At 46.2% G+C, this 24,109-nt stretch overlaps 1 protein-coding gene across 1 annotated transcript in view; it reads right to left on the bottom strand.

The window, feature by feature from the left end:
• chd6 (chromodomain helicase DNA binding protein 6) overlaps positions 1-24,109 on the bottom strand; it is a 237,136-nt gene that overhangs the window by 145,635 nt on the left and 67,392 nt on the right. The window lies entirely within an intron of this gene.

Below are 24,109 nucleotides of genomic sequence, written 5' to 3'. Positions count from 1 at the left end.
ACTGCTTACAGAAAACGTTGACAGGAAGCACACAGTCATATCATTTTAATATACCTGTATTATGTAGATTAAATTTTGTTTTCTCTCACTTTTTATTTTTCCCGATTTATTTTCTTCTTTCCTGAGGTAAGTATTAATGACAGTTGCCCACCGACCCTCCAGTACTTCAGCCCAAGAGGCTATTGTTCATGTATGAGCCCAGACAGTGTGTGTCTGTCTTACCAGGGGGTTAGGGTTTCGGGGAGGGGGAGTGAATTAAAGCTGAGCCCTATCTGTCCATGTGCACATGTTCAAGTAGAGGCCGCTAAACCGACTTTTCCTCCCTACCCTGGAAACCTGATCAACTCAACACCTCCAATTTAAAATTCTATCCTGGTCTTCAAATCCCTTCATGGCCTCGCCCCTCCCTATCTCTGTAACCTCCTCCACCCTGCAATGCTCCGAGATATCTGGCTATCACTCTCTAACTCAACACAGACCACAAATGGAACCTGTGTTTTCCTCGTCTGGCTTTTACGCTGGCATTCGTTTCTTTAACACCCAATACCTCACAAGGCAGTGTCTGATCACATTGAGCTCGCAGCACCATTCTCCCTTAATCTGAACAGACTAGATCTGTGCGCAATAACTAAGTTTACACATCATGCCGGTGTAGATCGGTCCAACGTAGGCTGAAAACTGCTCTTTGCTGAGACCCTGGTCATTTGCTGTTCTGTAGCTCAGTCACCTGAGTTCAGGGCAAGGAGGAGATGTAGAAAACACACGCTGATCAATTTGTCAGCGTAAGAACCACCAATCAGGTTTGTTTTAATTAACTACAATTGAATTAAACTATCCGGGATCTATAGCACTCTGTCAGAACTCAGATGGTCAAAAGCATCGGTGTCCAATAGAAAACGCTGACTAGCCACAGGTTAGGCAATGGCGATACCCCCAACGGGTCCATGCCGGGGTTTATTCTCCACACCAGCCCCCTCCCACCCCTCTCCATCTCACCCCATCACCATATCCTTCTATTCCTTTCTCCCTCATGTGTTTATCCAGCTTCCCCTTAAATGCATCAATACTATTCACCTCAACCCCTCCCGTGGGAAGCGAGTTCCACATTCTCACCCCTCTCTGGGTAAAGAAGTTTCTCCTGAATTCCCCATTGGATTTATTCGTGAGTATCTTATATTTATGGCCCCTAGTTTCAGATCCCTCTACAAGTAGAAACATTTTCACTACATCTACCTATCAAATCCCTTCATATTTTACAGACCTCCAACAGCTCACCCCTCAGCCTTCTCTTGTCTAGAGGAAAGAGCCCCGGCCTGTTCAGTCTTTGCTGAAAGTTATAACCCCTCAGTTCTGGTATAATCCTTGTTGAATCTTTTTTGTACTTTCTCACATGCCTCTATATTCTCTTTATAATATGGAGACCATAACTGGGCATAGTACTCCAAGTGTGGTCTAACCAAAGTTCTATACAAGTTTAACATAAGTTCTTTGCTTTTCAATTCTATCCCGTAAGAAATGAACCCCACGTTTGCTATTTTTATGGCCTTGTTAACCTGCGTCGCTACTTTTAATTATTTGTGTATCTCTCCCACCCCCCGCCCCCGGATCCCTTTGCTCCTCTACCCCATTTAGACACTTATTTTCTACTGAGTGTGTGGCCTCTTTATTCTTCCTACCAAAATGTACCACATCACACTTGTCTACACTGAAATTCATTTGCCAATTACACACCCATTCTGCAAGTTTATTAACGCCTTCCCGTATTTTGTGGCAGTCCTCTTCTGTATTTAAACTACACCCCCCCCACCCACCCCCAAGTTGGTATCATTCATAAAGTTTGAAATTGTACTTTCAATTCCCGAACAACAGTGGTTCCAGCACCGATGCTCATGGAACACCACTTTCCAACTTCTACATAAAACATGCCAATCTGAGTAACTACCTTTAACCCTGCATTTTCTGTTTTGTAACCAGTTTGCTATCCATTCTGCTACTTGTCGCCAGACTCCACATGCTCTAACCGTAGTCGGTAGTCTACTATGCTGTACCTTATCAAAGGCCTTTTGAAAATCCAAGTATATCACATTTACTCTTTCTGTTACTTCTTCGAAGAATTCAATAAGGTTGGTCAAGCGTGACCTTCCCTTTTGAAATCCATGCCGACTATTGTGCTTGGATGCAGGGATTTTATCCACTCTAAGTTTGACTAGTTTATCAATTATCTATCTTAGAAAGGGGGAAAGATAATTAAACTAAAACAAACTGACATGGGGTACTGATATCTGGAAGTAAATAGACTATAAACTGCAAAGTCTCCTGCAACCGACTGCTTGAAGGTGCCACAGACTGTCCAGATGCAACCCCCCCCTTTCTCTTCATCATCATCATCATCATCATCCTCCGCCTCCGCCAGCCCAGCAGAGAAATGCCAGAGCCTCTGTTCAGTTCTTGCCCACTCAACTCAAGAACTGAGCAGACTGAATCAATCTGTAACTGTGACAACTATCCGATAGCTGGGTGAGACACAAATAGCAATCTTTGAATCCTTCTTTCAGATTACATACAGTATATGAAAGCCACATTTATTATTCAGGCACCGCACTCAACATAACATACACCACAGAGCTACAAGGTGGGCAGAGGAGCTTATTCATGTTGTCACCAATGTTATTTAGCATATGGATACCCATGCTTTATGTAGGAAAAATCTTAGAAAAGCCAAAAGATTTCTGGTAAGCTACTCTTAAGAACTTGTATTTATATAGCACCTTTCACAACCTCAAGGCATCACAAAGTGCTCCATAGCCAGTAAAGCACCCTTGGAGTGTAGTCACTATTGTAATATAGGGAAACACAGCAACCAATATACCCACAGCAAGATCCCACAACAGCACTGTGATGATGACCAGATATACTGTTTGTGATATTGGTTGAGGGATAAATATTGGCCAGGACACAGGTGAGAACTCGTCTGCTCTTCTGCGACTAGTGCCATGGGATCTTTTATGTCCACGGGAAAGAGCAGACGGGGCCTTGGTTTAACTTCTCATCTGAAAGACTGCATCGCCGACAGTGCAGCGCTCCCTCAGTACTACACTGGGAGTGTCAGCCTGGGGATTACGTGCTGAAGTCCTTAGAATGGGACTTGAACATAAAACTTTGAGGCGAGAGCACTTCAGACAATGAGCAGCTCCTTTAAGTGTGTGAATGTTGGCACCTGTGGCTCCCTCAAACAGCATTGGTTCAGGGTGAAATGCTGGTCATACATGTGGAGAACTCCCTGTTCTTCAGATAGTGCTGAGGTCTTTAACATCCACTTGAACAGGACCTTGGTTTAATCACTCAGCTGAAGAACAGCACCTCCAACAATGTAACATCATCACCTATCCCACACCTAGTCCTGCTCACCCATCACCTCGCTACTCCCCAACCTACATTGGCTCCACTCCCCAACGCCTGCAATTTTAAATTCTCATCTTTGTATTCAAGCCCCCCACCCCCAGCTTCCCATGGTCTCACCCCTCCCTATCTACCTATCTATGTAACCTCCTACAGTCCTACAATTCTCCCCCCCCCCCCACTTCCCATGGTCACACCCCTCCCTATCTACCTATGTAACCTCCTACGGTCCTACAATTCTCCACCCCCCCCCCCCCACTTCCCATGGCCTCACCCCTCCCTATCTATGTAACCTCCTACAGTCCTACAATTCTCCCCCCGCCCCTTCCCATGGTCTCACCCCTCCCTATCTATGTAACCTCCTACAGTCCTACAATTCTCCCCCCGCCCCTTCCCATGGTCTCACCCCTCCCTATCTATGTAATCTCCTACAGTCCTACAATTTCCCCCCGCCCCCGACCACCGGAATTCTTTAGTCCTATGACTCTGGCCTCATACATTCCCCTCCCCCCGCCCGTGGCGGCTGTGCCTTCAGCCACTTCAGTCCCGCGCTCTGAAATCCTCACCACCTCTCGACTTCTCACTCCCCCTTTAAGATCTTCCTTAAAACTGACCCCTTGTGTAAGCCTTTGATTATCCCTCCTAATATCTCCATTTTTGGATGATAATCCATTAAAAAAAAATATGCCTCAGTGAAACACCGAGACATTTTACTACGTTAAAGGCGTTATATAAATCCGAGTTGTTGTTGCCGAGTGCCACTCTACATTATGACCTCAAGTCCAAATAACTCTCTGACCCAGAGGTAACAATTGCTGCTAACTGAGCCAAACTAACACAGTACAGTGCAAACTCAAGAAAGACCTCCATGCTCGACAAACAAGCCCTCCAGTCTGGTTAGTCGCTTTAAAGCATTGGTTAGAGCTCTCCTACCAACGCAACATATAACAACTTGTATTTGTATAGCGCCGTAAACGTTGTAAAACGTCACAGGAGTGACCATAGCTTGGTCGAAGAGGTAGGTAGGTTTTAAGTAGGAGAGGCGGCGAGGTTTAGTGAGGGAGTTCCAGAGCTTGGAGTCTTGGCAGCTGAAGGCACGGCCACCAATGGTGGGGTGAAGGAAGTGGGCGGTGGAAGGGGCCAGAGTTGGAAGAATGCAGAATTCTGGAAGGGTTGTAAAGCTGGAGGAGGTTACCGATCTAGAGTGGGGGAGGACACAGAGGGATTTGAACACGAGGATGAGAATTTTTAAGTCGATGTTTTGGTAGTCACACACACAAAACCAGTACTGCCCCCGAACAGGTTAGTTGATATATATTTTATATACAACAGACACATTGTATAAAATACACATATTTGTGAAGAAATCACAAGATAAACAGAAACATATTCCTAGACACTAAACATCCAAGCTCAACTTAACATCTTTGCATCCCAATAGCCCATCCTACAGAAAACCTATTACATACAAACAGGGTCAGGCCTTACATGAAAAAGATACGAGCATAAAGTACGTTTGAACACCCACCCACGACAGTGCTGACCTGGACTATATCTGAATACCATTCCAATCGCAATGCACAGTTAGATCAACAGCACCGGCAGTAAATGGACAAGTGCTGTAAAAGACAGTAATGTAAGGAGTTTAGGCAATCTTCAAATGGATCACTCTCTCGTTGATTCGGTCACTGCTCAGAAATCCACTGGAACTCTTTGCAAAGGACAGAGCTCCATGGTGTCTTATTTTGAAAGAAATCTCTCATTCAATGGACCGAACAAGCCTCCGGAGAAGAGATGGCTCAGAGAGCTCGGCGTTTGTTTTTGTTTCGAAGGCCCAGAGGGCCTCACGCTCCGAATGAGGCTGCCCGCTCCGACTCTCTCACTTGCACACACACACACAAAAGAACACCTCGGGTCACCACTGTAACTCAGCCTGCAATGCTCACCTGATATCTGACCTCACCGGGGAAAGCTAGTGCAGTGTCTGCCCCCATTAAAAAGCAGGCCATTTCCAACCATCCTTAGCCAGACTAATGTCTCCAGTTCAGCAGGGAAAAGCCAGACGTTTGCATCACAGTCAACACTTGATGCTCTCTCTCTCTCTCCACATCACTGCACAAATTGCTTTTTTTCCCCTCCTCCTGATATACTGCAGCATTACGTTGCATGCACAGTAGGGGACAGGAATCAATGCAGGACCCAGCACTTAAATCAATACCTTCCCGCTCAACACAAACAGGCTTCGATCTGCCCATCCTCCTCCCCCCAAAAAACCAAACCACTTCTTTCTCCACCCACACCCCCTCCTCTCTAAACACACAGACTCCTCTCAGAGCACTCTTATAACAAATTAAAGGTCTCGTTTAAATGGAGTCTTCATGAGAAAGCGATCAGCCTGTGTACAGCCTGCTAGAGAGAATTCTAGGGCAGCTGTAACACCATCATTACAGAGTGTGCGGGGGAGGGTGCTCATAGCTAGAATCAAATATTTTTCTTGCACAGATTCAATTTTCTTTCCCATAACAAATTCAAGTAGTTACGTTAAAAATAAATACATAAATTACTGCAGAAAAAGTGAACAATTATTTTTTGGGGACAAAAAAGTTGTCAAAAAATGTTGCTACACCATCTATCCGAGGTTGTTGAGGTCAGCACTCGCTCTCAGTGGGTAGCACCCTCGCCCAACTCAGCCCCACTCCAGAAACTAGACACAAAATCCAGGCCGGCACTCCAGTGCAGAACTGAGGGAAAGCTGCACTGTCGGAGGTGCCGTCTTTCAGCTGAAACGTTAAACTGAGGCCCCATTTGCCCTCTCAGGTTGACGTAAAAGAATCCACAGCCAGTGTCCTAGGCCGATATTTATCCATCTCTCAACCAACATCACTAAACAGATTATCTGATCATTATCACAATGCTGTGTGGGAGCTTGCTGTGCATGCAATTTGGCTGCCGCGTTTCCCACATTACAACAGTGACTACACTTCCAAAGTACTTCATTGGTTGGAAAGCAATTTGGAACATCTCAAAGATGGGAAAGGCGATATATAAATGTAGGTCTTTCTTTTCTTTCTAATGCTGACTTTAAACTACAGGGAAAAAATTTAATGCCACTTGAGATCAGAACCTAATGAATTCTGCTCCACTTCCCAGGTTAGAAATGGAGTGATCAACATTCACCAACAGGACACCCGTCATACATAGAGACCCCTTCCCTTCCCTAACCCCCCATATCCCCTCACACACCTACCCCTCCATATCCCCCCACACACCTACTCACCCCACACTCCTACCCCCCCCCCACACACCCCCACCCTCCCACCCACAACCCCCACTCACCCCATCCAGTCCCCCCCCCACACCCCATCCAGTCCCCCCCCCACACCCCTACCCTCCCCACCCACACACCTACACTCACCCCACCCACACATACTCCACACCCCCACCCCTACCCCCCCCCACCCCCACCCCCCCCCCACCCCTACCCCCCCCACCCCCCCCACCCCCCCACTCACCCCTACCCCCCACTCACCCCATCCACTCCTCCCCCCACACCCCTACCCCCCCCCCCGACCCATATCCCTACCCCCCCCCCCCACCCACACCCCTACCCCTCTTCTCCAGAAGTAGGGACCATAAATATAAGATAGTCACCAATAAATCCAATCAGGTATTCAGGAGAAACTTCGTTACCCAAAGAGTGGTCGAGGTGAAGAGCATAGATGCATTTAAGGGGAAGCTAAATAAACACAAGATGGAGAAAGGAATAGAAGGATATGCTGAAAGGGTGAGACGGAGCTCGTGCAGAGCATAAACAGCTGGACCGAAGAGCCTGTTTCTGTGCTGTAGGCTCTCTCATTTTCCATGAATACCTAAAAGTTAGGGTTTTGTTGGGTCAGATGACCCTTCCTGTTCTGGGAAATATAATGTACTGAAGGGGGAAAACCATAGGGAAAAATGGAAAGAAATGAACAAAAAACAAGATTTCTCTGATGTCTCAGTGATTAGAATCATAGCAATGGAGACCATCTCTCAGCCCATCGTGCCGATCCAACTCATCCCATCCCCCTCCCCATTTCCCACAGCCTTCTAAATGCTAGGGTCGCTGTTCCCTAGATGTTCCGCTACCTTGCCCCACGCCAATTCCTAGAACTAGATCCAGCACTGCCTCCTTCCTGGCTAGGCTAAAAATATTAGCCGAGCCACAGAGACCAGGAAGCAGATTCGATGCCAGTTGTGAGTTGAGTAAGCTAATCTCAGCCCAGGCAGAGGCCAGCTGTAGCACAAGCTAGTTAATGGGAAATGGAGGAGTGGGGGGGCAGAGTTTCTGCTTTCTGTGTGAGAACATTATTTGAAGTGGTATCATCCACGAAGTTCCTCCTCATCGGCAAACATAGAATCAGGAGGCCATTCAGTCCCTCGGGCCTGCTGCAGCATTCAATCAGATCATGGCCGATCAGTGCTTCAGCTCCATTTACCCGCCTTCATATCCTTCAATATCCTTACCCAACAAAAATCTAGCAATCTCAGTCTAAAAAATTCCATTGACCCCCACCCAGCACCAACAGCCTTTTGAGGGAGAGAGTTCCAGATTCCCACGGCCCTTTGTGTGAAGAAGTGCTTCCTGACATCACCCTGAACAGCCTGGCTCTAATTTTAAGACTGTGCCCCCAGTTCTGAACTTCCCCACCAGAGGAAACAGCTTCTCTCTATCTACCCTATCAATTCCCTTTATCATTTTATATACCTCAATTAGATCATTCCCTCAACCATCTAAACTCAAGGCAACACAGGCCAGGTCAATGCAACCTGTCCTCGGGATTTAACCCTTTCAGCCCCGGGATCAGTCTGGTGAATCTGCGCTGCTCCCCCTCGGAGGCCGATATACCCTCCCTGAGGGGCAGGGAGAACGCATTGTCCCGGGGGGGGGGGTGGGGGGCAGGACTGGACGCAGTGTCCCGGGGTGGGGGGTCTGACCAGAGCTCTGTACAACTGAAGCTTCAATTCCTCCCCTCTGTATTCCAGCCCCCTTGAGTTAAAGACCAACATTCCATTAGCCTTTTTTGAGGAATCTGCACCTTCAGTTAAGGAGGAGAGAAAATAACCAAAGAAAAGGATAAATAAAAATGGCAGGCCCATACACAGGAACACAGGACCTGCTAGACAGAGAAAGACTATCTATTAGTCGACAGTGAACTAGATAGCCCCTAGATATGCCTACTATCCTGGTAGTTGCAGGATACAACGATAATGGTACCTAGTGAAAATACCCACATTTGCTGACTCGCAAAGGATGATAACACCAGGATCACTCAGTGCAGAGCGACTCGATATCTAACTGTAGCCTCAGGTACCAAGTCCCATTGCACCAGCAGAGTGGAACAATGATTTGACACACTGGATAACTACAACTATAACAGGACACCCCTCGGTGTGCCTTTATCGCAATGTTTGCAAACCCCTTAAGTTTGGTCACCCTCCACAAATATTGACCCATTCCTGGGACCCGCGCCCTAACTTCCAAAAGGTAATGGCGGCTACAGTAGGAGAATGCTAATTTTGCAGAATATTTTTATTAGTCTCCAGCAACAGAAATAATGTTAGCAAATCAGAAAAAATACAGGTAGAGAATCTGAGGTGGTCCTGGTAGGCAGTGAACTTCCTGTCCCTGGATGGAACTTCCCCAGCACTTGAACATTCGAAGCCCATTAGCCTTTGCAATAGAGCCCTTCTAACCAAGGCTACAGTCCTAGTCACACTCCTATTTTGTATTTGCTGGTTTGTTCAGTTTGAATTATGTGGGCCTGGAAGTTTGGAAAGGGCTATTTTTAGTTCTGTGGCCTCACTTAGGATCAGAACATTAAGATCTCAAAATATACACAGACAGATTATTGGAATGCTGATTTAAATGTATAGCACAGTCAGAGGCTCCATGGTACACATCTATGAGCCCAAAGACAAAAGCTTCGACAATCCAGTCCAAGGGAAGGAATCCTCTCAGCCCTGCAGCCCCAGCATCAAACTCCATGCCTTGACTCAGTCAACAAAATTTAACATTTTCAAAACCAGCCAACAAATAATGAAAGAACAAAGAGAGATACTGCATTTCTGTAGCATCTTTCACAACCTCTGAACGTCCCAAAGCGCTTTACAGCCAATGAAGTACTTTTTGATATGTAGTCATTGCTGTACTGTAGGAAACTCGGCAACCAATTTGGTCACAGCAAGCTGCCACAAACAGCAATGTGAAAATGACCAGATAATCTGGTGCAGTGACGTTTGAGGGATAAATATTGGCCAGAGCTCATTGAATCATAGAATGGTTACAGCACAGAAGGAGGCCATTCGGCCCGTCGAGCCCGTGCTGGCTCTCTGCAAGAACACTTCAGCCAGTCCCACTCCCCCGCCCTTTCCCCGGAGCCCTGCAAATTTTTTCCTTCAGGTACGTATCCAATTCCCTTTTGAAAGTCACAATTGAATCTGCCTCCACCACCCTTTCAGGCAGGGCATTGCAGACCCTAACCACTCGCTGTGTAAAAATGTTTTTCCTCATATCGCCTTTGGCTCTTTTGCCAATCACCTTAAATTTGTGTCCTCTGGTTCTCGTCCCTTCCGCCAATGGGAACAGTTTCTTTCCATTTACTCTGTCTGGATCCCTCAACCAGTGGATGTGGTGTATTTGGATTTCCAGAAGGCATTCAATAAGGTGCCACATAAAAGGTTACTACACAAGATAAAAGTTCACGGAACTGGGGGTAATATATTAGCATGGATAGAGGATTGGCTAACTAACAGAAAACAGAGAGTCGGGATAAATGGCTCATTCTCGGGTTGGCAAACAGTGACTAATGGGGTGCCACAGGGATCAGTGCTCGGACCCCAACTATTTACAATCTATATTAATGACTTGGATGAAGGGACAGAGTGTAATGTAGCCAAGTTTGCTGATGATACAAAGATGGGTGGGAAAGCAAATTGTGAGGAGGGCACAAAAATCTGCAAAGGGATATAGACAGGCTAAGTGAGTGGGCAAAAATTTGGCAGTTGGAGTATAATGTGGGAAAATGTGAGGTTATCCACTTCGGCAGAAAAAATAGAAAAGCAAATTATAATTTAAATGGAGAAAAATTACAAAGTGCTGCAGTAGAGAGAGACCTGGGGGTCCTTGTGCATGAAACACAAAAAGTAAGTATGCAGATACAGCAAGTAATCAGGAAGGCAAATGCAATGTTGGCCTTTATTGCAAGGGGGATAGAGTATAAAAATAGAGAAGTCCTGCTACAACTGTACAGGGTATTGGTGAGGCCGCACCTGGAGTACTGCGTATAGTTTTGGTCTCCGTATTCAAGGGAGGATATACTTGCATTGGAGGCAGTTCAGAGAAGGTTCACTGGGTTGATTCCGGAGATGAGGGGGTTGACTTATGAAGATAGGTTGAGTCGGAGTTCAGAAGAATGAGAGGTGATCTTATTGAAACGTAAGATAATGAGGGGGCTCGAATAGGTGGATGCAGAGAGGATATTTCCACTCAAATGGGAAACTAAAACTAGGGGACATAATTTCAGAATAAAACTGAGATGAGGAAGAATTTCTTCTCTCAGAGGGTTGTCAGTTTGTGGAATACTGTGCCCCAGAGAGCAGTGGAGGCTGGGTCATTGAATATATTTAAAGTGGAGATAGACTGATTTTTAGGGATAGTGGAGTAAAGGATTATGGGGAGCGGGCAGGGAAGTGAAGCTGAATCCATGATCAGATCAGCCATGATCTTATTGAATGGCGGAGCAGGCTCGAGGGGCCTTATGGTCTACTCCCGGGAAGAACACCCCGATCTTCTTTGCCACGGGATCTTTTGCATCCACCCGAGAGGGCAGATGTCAGTTTAATGTCTCATCCGAAAGTCGGCACCTCTGACAGTGCAGCATTGGATTGGGGCTTAAACCCACCATCTTGTGACTCGGAGCGAAGGCTGACATCTAGGCCTCTAAAGGTGGCTGGACTAGCAATGACAGGGAAGTGGAACAGGCGGTAGTCAAGCTGTCTCAGGGGTGGCTGACTTTACAAGGCTGAAACCAAAGCAGCATGATGTATTACCCCAACATATGAAAGCACCAACGTAAATACAAACCCTGGGCACAACATGTTAGTGACAATAGCATGCAAAAATCCTTTCAAACAGCATGTGCCCTGTAATAGTGCTTCAAGTGGTTCAAGACCAGTCAATCCCAGAACTCAAGGCCATAGAACATTTATCAAGCTCGATCCTCAAAGAAAGTACACCATCACACCTTGTGTGATGCTCTGTGGTTGTTGCTGGGCTACCCTTCTAGAATGGTCGCGGGATTGTTCCAGAAAGGTCTCTCGCATTCCGCCACCTCGCATTATTCCAGGGACAATGAGAATGCTAACTCCCACGGTGGGTTCACAGATGTGCAAGGATATAGCCGTTTTAGCCGTGAGCAGTTGATCATACCTCTCTCTAAATCTCAAGCCGTTGACACTGCCCCTCTCCCACAGGACAGCTGCTGTTATGGATTCTTCCCATTCTTGCCACAAAGCTATCCCAAGCGCCAAGGCAACACTGGGACATGCATACCTGCCAATGTTCAGCAGTACACACAGCAAGTTTACATCTCCAACTGCCGATTCCTGTTTCCCCAATGAGCCCAGTGCCCTGATCTTCACCATTCTTTCTACCAACTGGCTCCAGCTGTGCAGCACGCATGGTGTGAATATTTCCAAACATTTGTCCCAGACTTCCTATGTTCCTAAAAAGGCAGCAGGTTGAATTTATTTTTATTCATTCCTGGGATGTGGGTGTCGCTGGCAAGCCCAGCATTTATTGCCCATCCCTAATTGCCCCTTGAGAAGGTGGTGGTGAGCCGCTTTCTTGAACCGCTGCAGTCCGTGTGGTGAAGGTGCTCCCACAGTGCTGTTAGGGAGGGAGTTCCAGGATTGTGACCCAGCGACTATGAAGGAACAGCCGTTATATTTCCAAGTCAGGATGGTGTGCGACCTGGAGGGGAATGTGGAGGTGATGGTGTTCTCAGGCGCCTGCTGCCCTTGTCGTGGGTTTGGGAGGTGCTGTGAAAGAATGGGAACAGGAAGAGACTACTCAGCTGCTTGAGCCTGTTCTGCCATTCATTTAGATCATTGTATCTCAATTCTGTTTACCCACCTTGGTTCTGTAACTACTAATACCCTGACCCAACAAAACCTAGCCAGCAAATATCTTTTCCTGTTGCTCTGAGTTATCTCAAAGTATTGATGTGGGTTTACTTTCTCTGTGCTATTAACTTGCATAACTCCGTAAACTTCCCTCTAAACTGTATTCAGAAAGCTGCAGAGCCCTAACCTGTCTTGCTGTTCATGATAGCTCATCCCTCAAACACCAGGGATTATCCTGCCTGTCTTCCTCTGAATGTGACAATGCTTCTAGCTGTGGAACTTCCTTAAACCTGGAGTGCTCCCCACACATCAGCAATGCAAACGCCACATTTATATCACCAGTGTCTCCACAAACAGCTGCTAACTTAAAGGCGGCAAAACTAGGTCAACTGAAAATGTCAAAACTGAGATTGACTGATTTTTGTTTGGCAAGGATTTTCAAGATTACAGACCCAGGTGGATAGATGGAGTTAAGACACAGATCAGCCATGGTCTGACTGAATGGCGGGACAGAATACAGGGGCTGAATGGCCTCTTCCTATTCCTCAAACCTGGTTCAGATTGGGTACGCAAGTCCATTCACAGTCAAAGGAACTGACCACAGTCACACAAGGGGAGCAGACGCCAGAGAACTAACTACACACATGGAGCCCAAATTTCCCCAGCTGCTTAGAGCGGCATATCGCGATGTGGTGCGCCGACTTCCTGGAGAAAAAAAAGCGCCAAAAATCTACCTCTTAATTTGGCCACTCCCTCGTCATCCGGATCCATCGGCATCTCGCAGCAGAGTCTGGGGAGGGGGAGAGGCGGTGGTGGGGGGGGGGGGGGGGGGGGAAAAGAGCTTCAGCTGTGCTTGCTTAGCGCGGCCGGCAGGGGGCAGGGCTTGGGCCAACGTGCCCTGCAGTGCAGGCAGGGGTATGCATGACTGTTTGAGTGTACACGCATGTGCAATGGGCGGTTCAGTCTGCGCGCATGCGCAGTGTGACAGGAAGCTTGGCAATCAGCCAATTAAAGGGAGGGTGTCCTCAGAATAAGTGGCTATGGAGCATATATAAAGGTGAGGTCTGAATATTGATGTTTGTGTGGCTGAGGGAGTGGAAAGGAGTGCTGGATAGGTGTAAATGTGATCTTTGAACATTTCCTGCGATTGAGTCCAATAGACGAATGGCACAAGAGCGTGCAAGAACCACCAAGAATTTCCTCCACGAGGAAGTAGAAAAATTAGTAACGGTTATTGAGGAGAAATGGCTGGAGCTGGATATCAGCATGAGTGGTCCGTCAAAGGTCTTCCCCAAAGAAATGAGGAAAAGATGGAACCTAGTTGCCGAAGAATTCTCCGCTGGGGTCATCATCGCAAGATCTGGAAGCCAGTGCAAGAAGAAATGGCAGGACATTGGTCAAGTAATGAGTGTAAGTAAATTGAATTGCAGTGGAAAATGTGAGCATCTGTATGTGTCCGACCCATCAGAAGCGCACCATGTCTGACAATTTATATTTTCAACTTTGCAGAAGAAATTGGCCCACAACAAGAGGGAGAGAACTAGAACAGGAGGGGGGCCACCAAATCTGCACCAACTGACACCCCTGGAACAGAGGGTTGCTGCCTTGCTGAGTTGCACCGGCAGAAAAGAAGCAGCTCTGCACAAGCTGGACCCACACGCAAGGGTGAGGGCGAGTCATTAAAATGCATAGTGGCCCTTCAAATCAACCTGCTGACTGGCCTACCACGCGTCAGACTACTCATGCCACCCATCCTGCCCCCTGCTGTGCTGCGAACCATTTGACTGTTGTGTTGTCTTTTGCAGAAGACGAAGACATTCCTCAAGATCCTGAGGATCTAGATGCGTGCACTCCAGACCAAGGCAGATGGGGGGAGGAGGGGTCCATGGAAATGTGTGCTCAGGAGAATGCTGACTGCGATGTCGATCAGGCCATCACACTGTCAGAACCCTCCATTAGCTCCTCAGCAACCTTCCATGGATTCACACCTTCCGAGGTCGTGGGTCAGAGTGGCGGTCGGGAAATGCACCTTGGGACACTCAGTGCCCCACCGTCCCAGCCTGTGCCTCGCACTGGAGGGGTGCCACTAAGTAGACCCACGGCGAGGGGAAGGAGAAGCCGACCAGTCTCTCCTGAGAGGCAGCCCTCAGCAGAAGTAAATCAGGTTTTTTCATTGGGTGAGGAGACCAATGCCCTCACAAGATCACTCGTGGCGGCCGTCAGTGGAGTGCGTGATGAGGTCGCCACACTATTGGGTGAAATCTCTGCACCAAGGCGGGAAGTCAGGCGGGCATTTCAGTGGGTGTGCAAACGATGGCAGATGCCATGAGGGAGCTGGCTTCTGCAATAAGGGCACAAAGGCCGGAGACTCAAATTTCACTCCCACTTCACTCCACGCACCAGTCACCGGTCAGACCCAAGCCGGGCCCCCAACACCATCACCGACCCTATAAGGAAGTGCAGTCTCCCCGAGATATGGGTGAGGGATGGGTGCAGACTTTCTTTCCTGCTGAGGCTGTTGTTGTTGTTTGTATCGTTGAAGTGCACTGTAAAATTCACAATAAAAGGTATTTTGCATCAAAAATGAATCATCCTCCATTAGGACCACGCAATATATAGGGTCAACTGTAAAAAGTAAAAATCCCTCACCACTACAGTCACGCGTGCCTGCCACTCCTAGCCCTGGCGGGAGGACTAGCCAGTGCTTTCTGCAGTCGGCAAGGTGGGATTGCTCTATTTTCAGTAGCTGAGTTATCTTTTATTTACTTATGGTGATGTTGTGCAGCTGTTGTGCTGAAGATGTTATAATGTTGTGCTGATGTTGTGATGGTCTTTAGAGCTTTGGAATCCTCTCCACGCTCATCTCTCTCTGGCTACCTGCACTGATTTCTTAAATGTAGGTAAGGTTTTTCGGTGCCTACAAAAGTGGCCACATACACTGGCCTAAGTTAGTTTGGAGTAACTTTCAGCTGGCCAAATTTGCTTCTATGGCCAAAACAGGTGTAAGTGGTTAGTCACACCCCCCTTTGGAGAAAAAAAACTAAATTAAAAAAAAACCTATCTAACTTACTTACACTGGGGCAAGTTAAATGGGGAAATTTGCGATTTTTAAGTTACTCCAAAAAAAGCTACTTGCTCCAAAAAAAGCGGGGCAACTCCTGAGGAAATTTGAGCCCATAGATCTGTACCCCAGCAAGTGCCAGTACCTTCAGGAGGGGAGAAAACTACTTGTACCATCCCTCCTATTACAACAATTGAAAGAAGCAGAATGCCACAGTCAGAGATTCACTAATGACTGAACCCTGGCACTCGAAGTATTTAATGACGGACTTACTCCAAAGTCCCTAATAACATGACACATTACATCCAACATCACTTCATTACTTTGTTACAGGACTTTGGCTCATTGGTTATTTCCATAAAAATCCACCAGTGATTAATGTGATTACATTATCCATCGCTCTACTCAGCAAGGATCTCATATTAATGTGCTGATGGCTTTAAAACTGTAAAACCAGCTTCCCCGAATGAGGCACATGGGCCAATACGGTTCTAGATTTGATCCATGATGCATTAGGTGATCTAACAGTACTGGCGCTTCATTTAGCCGTGGCTCAATGGGTTGCACTCTTGCTTCGGAGTCAAGCCCCACTCCAGAGACTTGAGCCCATAATCTAGTCGGATACTTTAGTGCAGTACTGAAGGAGTGCTGCACAGTCGTTGAATGGCACAATAGGCTCGAGGGGCTGAATAGCCCACTGCAGTTCCTATGTTTGCCCTATGGGATGGGTTGGGTCTTGCAAACTTGCAACCAGTAGCTTGTTTTGGAACCTCTCATTCAAGGCAAACATTGCTCAATGCCGCAGTTGTACTTTCTCCAGGAACATGTCACCTGGGGCAATTATGGCTCAATCCACCTAAAGAAGCTTGTGCCATTCACAGACAAGTGTTAAACCATAAGACATGCTACACGGAAACATACTCCAATGCTTTAATATTCATTATTCTCGGGCTGTGGGCATCACTGGCAAGAACGGCATTTATTGCCCATCCCCAATTGTCCTGAGGTGGTGGTGGTGAACCGCCTTCTTGAACCGCTGCAGTCCGTGTGGTGAAGATGCTCCCACAGTGCTGTTAGGTGGAGAGTTCCAGGATTTTGACCCAGCGATGATGAAAGAACGGCGATAGATGTACAGGTTGGGATGGTGTGCAAGCTTTACAAAGCGAACAGGAAGATCACAAGATAGGTTCAGATTTAAAATAAAGCGTACTTTATTCAGATTTCCCAGAACACCATCGCCCCATTACAGGATCAAACCTTTTGCTACAAGCTTAGAGTCCTGGCTCCAGCCACTCACCGTGGCAACTCATTCAGCTCCTGAGCGAACACCCTCTGGGTCAAGGAATACTCTCTTGCCTCCAGCCCAAAGCTGCATTGCCAGGTTTGCTCATTTAGATGAATAAATGTTACATAAACTTCAGGACAAAAGGAAAAAAAGTTAGCACAGATCATAGAATGATACTTTTGAAAATTACTACTGAATCTGCTTCCACCGCCCTTTCAGGCAGCGCATTCCAGATCATAACTCGCTGTGTAAAAGAATGTTTCTTCATCTCCCCCTCTGGTTCTTTTGCCAATCGTTTTCAATCTGTGACCTCTGGTTACCGACCCTCCCGCCCCTGGGCAGAGTTTCTCCTCATTTACGCTGTCAAAGCCCTTCATGTTGAACACCTCGATCAAATCTTCCTTTAACCGTCTCTGCACTCTCAATGTTCCCTCTTAATATTACCAGGATCATCTCTTTGACATCAATCACCCAGATAGACAACATCCATCCCATATTCTGGCCATGCATGAAAGTTTACACCAATAGTAGTGTTGTTCTAATTCTCAGGAAACAGGGAAACGGGCTGTGGGAGGGAGCAGAAAGATGTACCCAGGTTATATATATTCTGGAATCTCAATCTCTGGACCAGTGGACTACATTAAAATGTTGCAGTCAAAATGTTGTTTGTTAACGCTCCTGTGAAGCACCTTGGGACGATTCACTATGTTAAAGGCGCTGTATAAATGCAATCGCACCTCCCCTTTCTCCCACAGGTGACTGTGGTCGACAGAGTCTACAGCATTAAAGCACCTGAATGCATCATTAGCTCCCAGATCAGCACACCTACAAAATATTTCCTGTATCCTGGTGAGAGCTAAGATATCATGATCACTGGAAGCTGTACGGATGCCCATTGCTGGTCCTTACCAATGTTCCCCATTAGCTTTGCGGCCATGCAGCTCTCTGCAGGTCCCGCGCAGCCGGTGAGCTGGTTTTTGAATAGAAAAACCGCTGGTCAAAAAAGATTAGAGGGAACATGGGTCTTTACCTACTTCACGAGCACAGCAATGTAAGCACCCAAAAATAACAGGGGCAGATTCCAGGCATATTGCTGGTAAATCTGAGCTCAACAGCTCGTGCAGCAGACTCGAGAGGTTCTCTGTGCAGCATACCGAAACTATTGTGGTTTTTGTGGCAAACCAAGGTGGCTGCTCATGAGCGTGGCTCAGTCTGGTTACAGAAAATGCTAGCTAAACAATTCGCCTTAATAAAGAAAACTGAAGACTCACCACAGTCTAGTTATGAGGCGAGATTGGAGATTAACATAGAAATTTACAGCGCAGAAGGAGGCCATTTTGGCCCATTGTGTCCGCACCGGCCGACACAGAGCCACACGGCCCTCGGTCAGCAGCCCTGAAGGTTACATATAAACCCATGAACAATGAACAATGGCGGAAAGATAAAGAGCACCCAGCCCAACCAGTCCGCCCCACACAACTGCGACGCCCCTTGCACCGAAACATTCTACACTCCACCCCAACCGGAGCCATGTGATCTCCTGCGAGAGACAAAACAATGGATTAAAAACCCAGGCCAATTGGGGGGAAAAAAATCTGGGAAAATTCCTCTCCGACCCATCAGAGCAATCGAAACTAATCCAGATCACCACCCTGGCCATCTTTGATTTCCTGCAGTACATATACCATCGTATCTGCGCCAGCCAACCAAAGGTCATCCAGTCTAATCCCATTTACCAGCTCTAGGTCCGTAACCCTGCAGGTTACGGCACTTCAAGTGTCCATCCAAGAACCTTTTAAATGTGGTGAGAGTTTCTGCCTCTACCAGCCTTTCAGGCAGTGAGTTCCAGATGCCCACAACCCTCTGCATGAACAAGCTTTCCCTCAATTCCCCTCTAAACCTTCCACCAACCACCTTAAACCTATGCCCCTTCGTAATAGACCCCTCTACCAAGGGAAATAGGCCCTTGCTATCCATTATATCCAGGACCCTCAAAATTTTATACATCTCAATGTGGTCTCGTCTCAGCCTCTTCTGTTCCAAGGAGAACAAATGCAGCCTATCCAATCTGTCCTCATAACTAAGATTCTCCATTCCAGGCAGCATCCTAGTAAATCTCCTCTGCACCCTCTCCAGTGCAATCACGTACTTCCTATAATACAGCGACCAGAACTGTATTCCAGCTGTGGTCTAACCAGAGTATTATACAATTTAAACATAACCTCCATGCTCTTGTATTCTATGCCTCGGCCAATAAAGGTAAGCATTCCATATGCCTTACTTAACCACCTTATCCACCTGGCCTGCTACTTTCAGGGATCTGTGGACAAGCACTCCAAGGTCCCTTTGTTCATCTACACTATTAAGTGGACTACTGCTTAATGTGTATACCCTTTCCTTATTAGCCCTCCCAAAGTGCATCACCTCATACTTCTCCAAATTAAATTCCATTTGCCACTGCTCTGCCCACCTGACCAGTAGATTGATAGCCTCCTGCAGCCCATGACTTTCCTCTTCATTATCAACCACACAGCCAATTTTAGTGTCATCTGCAAACTTCTTAATCATACTCCCCATATTCAAATCGAGATCATTGATATATACCACAAAAAGCGAGGGACCCAGTACTGAGCCTTGCAGAACCCCACTGGAAACATCCTTCCAGTCACAAAAACATCCATCAACCATTCCCCTTTGCTTCTTACCTCTGAGCCAATTTTGGATCCAACTTGCCACTTTGCCCTGGATCCCATGAGCTTTTACCTTCATGACCAGTCTGCCATGTGGGACCGTATCAAAAGCTTTGCTAAAATCCACATACACTACATCATACGCACTACCCTCATCGACCCTCCTGGTTACATCCTCAAAACATTCAATCAAGTTAGTCAAACACGATCTCCCTTTAACAAATCTGTGCTGACTGTCACTGATTAATCCTTGACTTTCTAAATGTAGATTTATCCTGTCCTTCAGGATTTTTTTCCAATAATTTTCCCACCACTGAGGTTAGGCTGACAGGCCTGTAATTATTCGGCCTATCCAGTTTTCCCTTAAACAAGGGTACCACATTAGCAATCCTCCTGCACCATGCCCAAATCCAAAGAGGACTGGAAAATGATGGTCAAGGCCTCTGCTATTTCCTCTTTTGCTTCGCTCAACAGCTTGGGACGCATTTCATCCAGGCCTGGGGACTTATCCACTTTCAAAGCTGCTAAACCCCTTAACACTTCCTCTCTCTCTGTTTATTTCATCCAGAATATCACACTCCTCCTCGATAGCAGTATCTGCATTGCCCCTTTCCTTTGTGAAAACAGACACAAAGTATTCATTAAGAACCATACCAACATCTTCCACCTCCACACACAGATTAACCTCATGATCTCTAATAGACCCTACCCTTTCTTTAGTTATTCTCTTGCTCTGAATATATTTATAGAACATCTTTGGGTTTCCTTGATTTTACTTGCCAAGAATTTTTCATGCTCTCTCTTAGCATTCCTAATATCCTTTTTAATTTCATCTCTGAACTTTCTATATTCCTCCAAAGATTCTACACTATTTAGCTGTCGGTACATGACATAAGCTTCCTTTTTTTCTTTATCCTCCCCTGCAAGTCCATAGACATCCAGGGGCTCTAGAATTGTTATTCCCACCCTTTTTCTTTAAGGGCACATGTTTGGCCTGAGCCCTCCAGATCTCCTTCTTGAATGCCTCCCACTGTTCCGACACTGATTTACCTTCAAGTAGCTGTTTCCAGTCCACTGTGGCCAAATCACTCCTCCAAAGTTAGCTTTTCCCCAATTTGGGACTTTTATTCTTGGTCTATCCTTGGCCTCATCCATAACTACCTTGAACCTAACTGAATTATGGTCACTGGCACCCAAGTGCTCTCCCACCTGCCCAGCTCCACTCCCCAAATCTAAATCCTAATAGATTCTGGGACAATTTCCACTGCAGCAGAGATACTAAGAGGAGACTTAACGGAGATTTTATGTTTTGATAAGAGTGAATAGGGAAAGACTATTTCCTCTAGTGGCGGAGTCAATGATCAGAACAATCATCAATTCAAAACTGTCATGAAGAGTGTGAGGTGACAGGTTAGAGTTATGGTTAGGGGAATTATCTTTCCGCACAGTTGTTGAAGCACGGAATGGTTGGCCACAGAAGAGAGCAGGGCGGCGGGATTAATTTGGGATTGATACAGGACTATGGGAGAGAGCAGGGTGATGGGATTAGTTTGGGATTGATACAGGGCTATGGGGAGAGCGCGGGGCAGTGGAAACATAGAAGATAGGTGCAGGAGTAGGCCATTCGTCCCTTCGAGCCTGCACCACCATTCAATATGATCATGGCTGATCATTTTTGCAACTTTAGTACTCCATTACTGCTTTCTCTCCATACCCCTTGATCCCTTTAGCCATAAGGGCCACATCTAACTCCCTTTTGAATATATCTAACGAACTGACATCAACAACTTTCTGTGGTAGAGAATTCCACAGGCTCACAACTCTCTGAATGAAGAAGTTTCTCCTCATCTCAGTCCTAAATGGCTTACCCCTTATCCTTAGACTGTGACCCCTGGTTCTGGACTTCCCCAACATCGGGAACATTCTTCCTGCATCTAATTTGTCCAATCCTGTCAGAATTTTATATGTTTCGATGAGATCCCCTCTCATTCTTCTAATTTCCAGTGGATATAAGCCTAGTCGATCCGGTCTTTCTTCATATGTCAGTCCTGCCATCCCGGGAATCAGTCTGCTGCACTCACTCAATAGCAAGAATGTCCTTTCTCAGATTAGGAGACCAAAACTGTACACAATATTCAAGGTATGCCCTCACCAAGGCCCTGTACAATTGCAGTAAGACCTCCCTGCTCCTATACTCAAATCCTCTCACTATGAAGGCCAACATGCCATTTGCCGCCTTCACCGCCTGCTGTACCTGCATGCCAGCTTTCAATGACTGATGTACCATGACACCCAGGTCTCGTTGCACCGCCCCTTTTCCTAATCTGTCACCATTCAGATAATAATCTGCCTTCTTATTTTTGCCACCAAAGTGGATAACATCACATTTATCTACATTATACTGCATCTGCCATCTCACCTAACCTGTCCAAGTAACCCTGCAGCCTCTTAGCATCTCCTCACAGCTCCCACTGCCACCCAGCTTAGTGTCATCTGCAAACTTGGAGATATTACATTCAATTTCTTGGTCTAAATCATTAATGTATATTGTAAACAGCTGGGGTCCCAGCACTGAAACTTGCAGTACCCCACTAGTCACTGCCTGCCATTCTGAAAAGGACCGTTTATTCCTACTCTTGGCTTCCTGTCTGCCAACCAGTTCTCTATCTACGTCAAGGCATTACCCCCAATACCATGTGCTTTAATTTTGCACACTAATCTCATGTGGGACCATGTCAAAAACTTTTTGAAAGTCCAAATACACCACATCCACTGGTTCTCCCTTGTCCACTCTACTAGTTACATCCTCAAAAAATTCTAGAAGACTGACATATCAAGAAAGAGTGGATCAACTGGGCTTGTATTCACTGGAGTTCAGAAGAATGAGAGGGGATCTCATAGAAACATTTAAAATTCTGACGGGTTTAGACAGGTTAGATGCAGGAAGAATGTTCCCAATGTTGGGGAAGTCCAGAACCAGGGGTCACAGTCTAAGGATAAGGGGTAAGCCATTTAGACCGAGATGAGGAGAAACTTCTTCACCCAGAGAGTGGTGAACCTGTGGAATTCTCTACCACAGAAAGTTGTTGAGGCCAATTCACTAAATATATTCAAAAAGGAGTTAGATGTAGTCATTACTACTCGGAGGATCAAGGGGTATGGTGAGAAAGCAGGAATGGGGTACTGAAGTTGCATGTTCAGCCATGAACTCATTGAATGGCGGTGCAGGCTCGAAGGGCCGAAAGGCCTACTCCTGCACCTATTTTCTATGTTTCTATGTTTTTATGTTCAATTGGTCTGCCATTTCTTTGTTCCCCATTATAAATTCACCTGATTCTGACTGCAAGGGACCTACATTTGTCTTCACTAATCTTTTTCTCTTCACATATCTATAGAAGCTTTTGCAGTCAGTTTTTAATGTTCCCTGCAAGCTTACTCTCATACTCTATTTTCCCTCCTAATCAAACCCTTAGTCCTCCACTGCTGAATTCTAAATTTCTCCCAGTCCTCAGGTTTGCTGCTTTTTCTGGCCAATTTATATGCTTCTTCCTTGGATTTAACACCATCCCTAATTTCCCTTGTTAGCCACGGTTGAGCCACCTTCCCCGTTTTATTTTTACACCAGACAGGGATGTACAATTGTTGAAGTTCATCCATGTGTGATCTTTAAATGTCTGCCATTGCCTATCCACCATCAACTCTAAGTATCATTTGCCAGTATATCATAGCCAATTCACGTCTCATACCATCTCATACCTTTCTTTAAGTTCAGAACCCTAGTCTTTGAATTAACTGTCACTCTCCATCTTGATGAAGAATTCTACTATATTATGGTCACTCTTCCCCAAAGGACCTCGCACAACAAGATTGCTAATTAATCCTCTCTCGTTACACAACACCCAGTCTAGCATAGCCAGCTCGCTAGTTGGTTCCTCGATGTATTGGTCTATCTCTTATACACTCCACGAAATCCTCCTCCAACGCATTGCTACCAGTTTGGTTAGCCCAATCTATATGTAAATTAAAGTCACCCATGATAACTGCTGTACCTTTATTGCACGCATCCCTAATTTCCTGTTTAATGCCATCCCCAACCTCACTACTACTGTTTGGTGGTCTGTACACAACTCCCACTAGCGTTTTCTGCCCTTTGGTGCTCCGCAGCTCTACCCATAGAGATTCCACATCATCCAAGCTAATGTCCTTCCTTACTGTGCATTAATCTCCTCTTTAACCAGCAACGCTACCCCACCTCCTTTTCCTTTCTGTCTATCCTCCTTGAATATTGAATACCCTTGGATGTTGAATTCCCAGCCTTGGTCACCTTGGAGCCATGTCTCTGTAATCCCAATTACATCATATCCGTTAACAGCTACCTGCGTAATTAATTCATCCACCTTATTACGAATGCTCCTCGCATTGAGACACATAGCCTTCAGACTTGATTTTTTTTAAGCACTTTTTGCCCTTTTTAGAATTATGTTGTAATGTGGCCCTTTTTGATTTTTGCCT

This window comes from Pristiophorus japonicus, chromosome 12 (genome assembly GCF_044704955.1).
Source record: "Pristiophorus japonicus isolate sPriJap1 chromosome 12, sPriJap1.hap1, whole genome shotgun sequence".
In the NCBI taxonomy this organism is placed as follows: Eukaryota; Metazoa; Chordata; class Chondrichthyes; family Pristiophoridae; genus Pristiophorus; species Pristiophorus japonicus.
The sequence above is the reverse complement of the archived record's forward strand: the minus strand, read 5'-3'. Positions and strand labels throughout refer to the sequence as shown.